Source organism: Centroberyx affinis, unplaced genomic scaffold, assembly GCF_046629955.1.
Source record: "Centroberyx affinis isolate AG114_WGS23_722 - 3 ecotype Tasmania unplaced genomic scaffold, CSIRO-AGI_Caff_v1 ptg004816l_1, whole genome shotgun sequence".
Lineage (NCBI taxonomy): Eukaryota > Metazoa > Chordata > Actinopteri > Beryciformes > Berycidae > Centroberyx > Centroberyx affinis.
In genome coordinates, this window is record NW_027282345.1 from 96,284 (window position 1) to 103,946 (window position 7,663).

Sequence of the window (7,663 nt, forward strand, 5' to 3'; positions counted from 1 at the left end):
CACTAGGTGTCTCCCTCGGGTCGTGAGGGAGGACAGGAGGAGGTGGGGGGTGGGGGGGGTGGGGGGGATGCTGGCGAGTGGGTGGGGGTCTCCGTCAGATATCTGGCCATGAGGAGGGTAGCGTGAGGGGGAGGGGTTTTCTCCCGCCCGCACACATGGCAACCCCACTCCGCCGCATCTTCCATCCTGCCTCCATGCCGCACGTTCAGCCGTTATTAGTATTAGCCGCTCGCATGCTGCCGGTCTAAATGCCTTATTCATGTTCCTTATCTTACTCTCAGTCAGAGCTGTAATGTAATTCAGTCACCTTGCCTCAACATTTACACACACAGGCCTGAGGGCGTTTACTGTGCACTGACACCCAGATTTATTCCACCTATCTAGACCGTAAACATGCATATGATCGTAAAGACGACACACACACACACATACAACAGAGGCAAAGCATGCTCACTGCACAGAACGCTTTCCCACAGTCACATATAAACAAGGAGAACTGTATGACTCTGTTGGTAACAATGATTACAGCAGTATACTGTATACTAAAATAATGCAAACACTCAAATGATTATTCTGTGATTTCTTTAAAAAGGCCATTCTATACAAGGTGACTGCATCCAGAGCCTCACCTCAGTGTGTGTGTGTGTGTGTGTGTGTGTGTGTGTGTGTGTGTGTGTGTGTGCGCGCGTCTTCCCTATAACTGGGTTACATAATGTGATTGTGTAATTGAATTAGATGAAAGCGGGTTAAGGAAAGTGTGGCAGGGTGGCTGGAGAGGCGGTGTGGAGGGGGGGGCGTGTGGGCGGGCGGGCGAGCGACCATGGCGACACCCGGGCCAATCACGTGGTCAGGCAGAGGAGTGTTTGATGATAGGCCGCAGGGGGGAGGGGGGAGGGGGGTGGGGGGGGTCAACACCACCTCCAACCTAGTGCATCAATCCAAACACCCCCTCCTCTTCCTCTGTTCTTTTGTCCTCATTCCTCTGTCATCTTTCTCTGCTGACCTCTTCCCTTCCTCCTTCCTCTCTCATCCTGCTCCTCCCTTCCATCCCTCCTTTCTCTGCAGACACACACACACACACACACACACACTGAGCAAACACTCCCTGCCCTTTTCCTCCGCTGCATCTTCCGATAATCATTCGCCGTCCCTCTCGAGCCATTCTCTCGCTCTCCTCTTCTCTCTCCCTCTCTCTCTCTCCTTCCAGGCTCAGCCAACGCCCCTCTGCCCTCCCTCTCTCTCTCTCTTTCTCTCTCCCTTTCTCTCTCTCTGCTCCAGGAGGCACGATGCTGATGCTGATGGTTTGTGTCCATATGACCAGATTAACCTACATTTCCACCTCGCTGGGCGCCAGTCAGACCACATTCGCCAATTTCCCCATCATCACATCTGTGGCATTTCACATGCCAACTTGCCCCCCACCCCCACAGAAACACACACACACACACAAACACACATGTACACACAGAGTCAGACATGCACCCATACAGAGACAGACATATGCAAGTGTACAGATGCACACATGAATGAGCAAACAAAAGGATATACATTCATACAGATACATGAACATGCACACACACACACACACACACAGAGCCTTTTCTTCTCTTCCCATAGCAACCAGTTCCAGTGCTGTACTCCAGTTCAGAACATCAGTATCAAGTCTGACATCATCTTAAAAATAGACTGATCATGCTATTCAACTTGGCAAAAAAAACTGTTAAAAAGGTTGAATAGTGAGTGGGTGGAAAAAATGTTAATGGGATTCAAATATCGACTAAATCCTTGGAAGCTGAGTCACTCACGCACACACACACACACACACAGGTCAGCAAAACATGACGAGGGTTTGGGGACTTAAAGATGGAAAATTCTGAGAAACCCAAGGATGAACGTGAGTCAGCATGTTTTCCCTCGGCGGCGGCGGGGATGACGACAGCTACTTTCATTTCACGGATCAGAGGATTCGGCGTGGCGCACACCCTGACTGAGACGCAACCAATTAACCTTTTGGTCCTGAGCTGATAGAGCTCGGCTAAAATGTCAGTTCGTGTCTGCGGAAATACACGCCGGCTCTGATAAACCGCCGCTGCGTTGGTGGAGAATAGCTGGTCTAAGACACACACACACACGCTTGCTGCTTGGATACTGCGGAGAGAAAGCTTCAAGGCTGGAAGAAACTTTACCAGATGAGATACAAGAAAGACCAAAAGCAAATAGAAACAGAGCAGCGATCGGCAGCTGAACTACTATTTTCGTGTCAAGGATTTGTTCAAACAAAACCCATTTTACTGTCTTCATGCTAGGGCTGGGTGATATGGTTGAAGGATTTTTCTCGATATCAATATATATCACGATATGGTTCATGTATGCAAAATCACGTTAAATAATCAAATGAATGTTCATCTCATTGAAACGAATGGTAATGTTAGGTGTGATGTCAAACAAAACTGAAATTTTCAAATAATATTCCTACCATACCTCATTTTATCAGAGTTTTTAAGTAAAATTTGCTTGTCATCATCAATTTAGACAGCAGAAATGTGTGTCACGATATTAAAATATCTTCATATCATCACGATATGATTCCACTGAAAGATGATAAACGATAATATTGAATTATCACCCAGCCCTACTTCATGCCTTCTATTTGAGCAATACAGCACTGTCACCGAAGACTTGTTGTTTACTGTGCGCCATAGTGGCTCTCCAATCAGATTTTCCCCTTATTTTCTCCCAAAAAAAACCATAAAAAAATCAAAACACTTCATGAAATGTTAATGAGGAAGGGAGAGGGCGTATGTTGAGGGGTAGGGAAAGGCCTGCAGCCATGTTCTGTCCCCCTGCCCGCCCCGCGCTCCTGTGCATATGGGAACGCCGCCGCCGTCCAAAAACGCGCGCCTGCCAGTAAGCAAGCTTAACTAGAGCAGGGGGGATCAAACAATATCATATCTGGGACAACGTGTCCATGGTTATTTTATAGGCACCAAATGGATCAACGCGGCTCGGCTGCTATTTAGAAGCTGAACCGGAGAGTCGGGGGAGTGTGAAAGCAAAACACCGAACGCGCCTGAATCACCCAGACATCTCCTTTTTTGTCCCGCTCCTGTCTTCCAAAACATATGGAGACATTCCATGGAGTGTTGAAGAATGTGTGTGTCTGGGTGCGCGTTCCCTACGTTGCTCAAATATCAGCGGATCTGCGCGGCCGAGGAGCGTACAGCTGCTGAGGAGGCATAGTTGCGAGAGACTGTGTTTTTTCATGTGTCTGCTTACTGTCACATGCGTGGTCTTGAGTTGTGTAACGAGCACCGTCGCTTCGGGCCGGTCGGTGCGCAGACCAGACGCCACCTGTGTCCCCCGCAGCACCTGGGAAAGCTGGTCCCCCCCCCTCCCGGTGTGCATTTCTCAAAAATAATCATCTGATCTGTCGAGACTAGGAACGCACGGCTCCCAGCGCTGAGAAATTAAGAATATGAAGGAGTGTGTGGGTGAGAGGGAGAAAGAGAGACAAAGGGAAAGAGACTCTGTGCATATGTGCTCGCTTGCATATGCATAGACGCCTGTGTGTCTCTCCTCCAGAGGTCAAAGGCCACCCACCCTCCCACCCTGACCCCCGGCACCCTGTCCTCTCTCTGGGTGAAGCCAGCCTCCTCTCTTTCTCACCATCCTCCGCCAAACCCTGGGCTGAGAAACACCGGTTCGCTAAAAGCTGTCGGCTGTAAGAAGGTTTTTTTTTTTTCGCTCCGTGGGATCAAAAGTGTGAGACGGACAGGCAGAGTCGAGGGACAGAGCGACAGAGCAGCGCCGCAATCTGTTAGCCGCACAACCATCCAGTCAAACGGAAGAACGGGATTTGATGGATCGCGCGTGCACCCCTGAGAGAGAACACAGAGCGGGAACGGGGCCCAATAAATGAATTCTGGCTGCAGAAGTCAAACGACCTGCCAGTAGCCTGACAGCATCAATTTGTTCTGTTTAGCCGCGGACAGGTTTGGAAAATCGACGACGCGCCGAAGGAAAATTCAATTTCTTTAATGGAACCGGCATTGCCAAATCTCTCCCTTATTACTCATTTTGAATGGTCCTCGCCGTACAAAGCCTCTCTGTGCTCCAAGTCGGGCTGCTGTCGGGTTTTCTCCCACTGCAGGGCCAAACCAAACACAGGCTCTGTTCTGTGCTGACCTGACCAACCAGTACACCTTACAGTCTAGGCTCAGGACAATATGAACCGGGTTATCAGGGCCAGTGCAGTTTGTCTGCAGGTCAGCACTTTCCATAATGAAGTTGGTATTTCAGTGCTGTACATTTCCAAATGCCCTATATGCTTTACGCACTGCCAACAAAGCGAATAAGCTGCATGATGATGAAACCAACACCCAGACTACATATGCAACGGAGACATTTATAGCCGGTGTCTGATCCATCCACCCGTGGCACTCGCTATTAACAGAACAGAGCGCCAGATAGTGCCACTGTATTTTAAGAACATTTCCTCCCAGAATCCCATTCTCTATTTCTTGGTGGCAGGGAGCAAAAGCCTGGAGCAGAGACTTAGCAGCATTCCTCCGTGGCCGACAGCTGACAGCTAAGCCCCCAGCTAATGGCTAATCCTGCCTTAATGCCTTCAGCGTGATTGGTTCCAGCTAATTACGCGAGCTCACTCCCCCGGGCGGTGAGTGGCTAGCAGGACGGGGCGGGGCCAAGGTGAGGGCAGTGTTTTGGTTGCAGGTTAGTGGACCTGTCCAGGTATCCAGGACCAACAACAGTCAGCCAAAGGTCAGTGGTGCGCTGGCCTTGATAGGTACTCCACTGTTGGGCCAGCTAAATCCCTTCTACCCCTTTCACACGCACGAAACAGAAACACTACGGCATACTTATCCAGGTCCAGATCCAGGTAGGAGGCAATTCACACTGAGCCTCGCACACAGGAACACCATCAAAGGCAGACATGTTTACATTCTGTGTTCAAGATGGTGGATGACATGGCTGATGGAGCGGGCTAAACACTGAACCCTAACCCTAACACTAACACCAAGGAGAGCAGAGTTTGGCCCGGCTGTCAACCCTGATCTTAACTGGAATAGTTTTGCGGGGTCTGCCTATCCAAGTCAACCCATATTTTGCCCATTACTAGTTGGATACTACTAGGTTACTACTACTACGATATTAGCTACAGTATCAGTACAAATAACCAAACAGTAAGAGCCAGTTTCCCAGACACAGAGCAAGTCTAGTCCAAGTCATGCCAATGGACACTCAAGGTCCAAGTGTGTTTTAGCTTGACAAGATTTCATAAGTTTTTATTACTTCACACTGGATATAATAAACCTTATTATGACTTACTGAATACTTTAACATAACCAGGTAGCAGAAATCACCTCATAACAGTACAAGATCATTCCATGATCAAACAAAGGGACAGCACATTATACTTGAGAGGCAGCTAATATGAGCCAACCCCCCCACCCCCCAACCGCCTCCCTCTCTTTCACTGTCTTTAGCACTGGTCTGGAAGGCAGCTGGCTGCCGTTTATGGTAGGTTATTAATATTCCCCCAAATCTTCCCTGCTAATCTGCTCTGTTTATGTGGAAACATAGATAGAGACACTCAGAGGGTTTGTGGGGGCTGGAGGAGGCAGGAAGAGGGGGAGGAAGGGAGGCCTGATTTCCCTCTCCTCCAGAACAACTCCACAACCCCTTTGAAGTGGCATGATAACATCTCCTCTAATAATAATAATAATCACAATTGCACTAATAAGAATAAGTACAATAAAGGCTACAGAGCATTGGGAACCATCCTACAATAGAGCATAAACAGCTCGCCTTCAGAGGCTTTTCCACCCTGACAGGAATAACATTCTAGGGGAAACACTGAATCCTTGTATTTTTGGGGGAAATTTTTCGGCATTAAAATGATCAAATTTAAAGACAGTGAATATCGGCGCAAAATATTGGCTACTGGTATTCAGCTTCAGTCCAAAATTATTGGTGTCAGCCTTCAAAAACCCATGTTAGTTCAACCCCTGCAGGGATAATGCTCTGTTTAGGTATTCTATCTGCTGACAATTGTCATCACTTTCCATTTAATCAAGTTTAAGAGCAGTGTGTGTGTGTGTGTGTCCCAACAAGCTTGTTCTGATTTCCAGCGATCCTGACCAGAGCGTGAACCAGAGGTCGCTCCCACTCCGCAGCACAACAAAGCATCGCTGCACCGAACGTCCCTTTCATCCTCGGTCTACCTTGTTAGCCAAGCCTCGGCCGCCCCTATACATCAGTGAGACTTCCCATGAGTCACTGCGACTTTAAGAGAAGAGAAGGAGAATCCAGGCACGTCCACACATGCTTTTCACACATCTGCAGTACACACACACACACACACACACGCGCACACACGCGCGTTCTCCTAATCAAACCATGCTTGCCCTGTTCACATCCACCAAAAGCATATAAGCTTGGATGGATTAGGTTTCAACTGCATCTAAAGAAACAGATTACGCGCAGCAGTGAAGTTCCTGTGTTGGCCTGATTGAAATAATGACTGTTGTAAACATGATGCTATTATTATTACATCTCTTGCAGTCTTCCCAGTGTGTGTGTGCATGTGTCTTTGTTTCATCGTCTAACTCCGCTTTAGATCAAATTGGTGAAGTTCCTGAGAATCCCAAGCAGCTGAAAAGGAAATAACAGGATGTGTCATGCAGTTCACTGTTAGAGCCAGCATGAAGCCAGGAATCAGTGACTTCACTTTCTACAGCATCGCTCCTCAGCCCCGTAACAGCCCATGTTAGGTTTCAACTTGTCTGTATAAAAGCTACAATTTATAAACAGGCAAATAAATACATGATAAATAGTATAATAATTAAAAGAAGATGTTAGTCTAGAGATGTCTTCGTTTTAGAGACACAAATAAATGCCAGTGTTCTGCTTGTTTGTTTGACCAAGTCTGAGTTTGTGTAGATAATCCCCCCTAGGAAAAGAGCTTCGGCACTCTCTCCCATATACAAACACATCAAGCTGGGACTTTGACAAAAACAGATCCAGTTACTAACTTAATAGTACAAGTGCCAAAGACTGAGCTGAGCTATCAACACATGTCATGCCCCACTACCACTTCTTCACTGCTGGTACCAATTCTACTAAGAACTAAACGTTAAGAATTGGCTGATTCCATACTGATCAGATCTATGAATTTTGACCATCGGTTTGGGGCCAGTAGAGAAAGGAGAGAGAAAAAAAGAGAGAGAAAAGAGATCAAGATCTAACATCCTTCTATATGTGAAAAAGACAGAAAATCACATTGCTTTGCTTTGATTTCTGTGTCATGTCACACGTGGCTCTAGATAGTCTACACTACTACTGCTTTTAACCTGATATCCTACACCTATATCAGCGTATATATAGATATTGCATATGTATGTCCTATGTGAACGTATTAATAACCTCACAGCATAGCAAGGATCAAAGAGCATCAGATTCAGTGTGTGGCTCAGATTGTAAAGTCTACATGGTCTGGATGCTGGGAAAGAATAAACTACATCGAGAGAGTCCTCAGCACCTGTCGTGAACAAGGATCCGCCACAATGGCACCCTGTTGATCATCATGCTAGGGCCTTACAGCTTTTGACAAACACACAATGCTGAAAGGCATCAAACAGAAAAC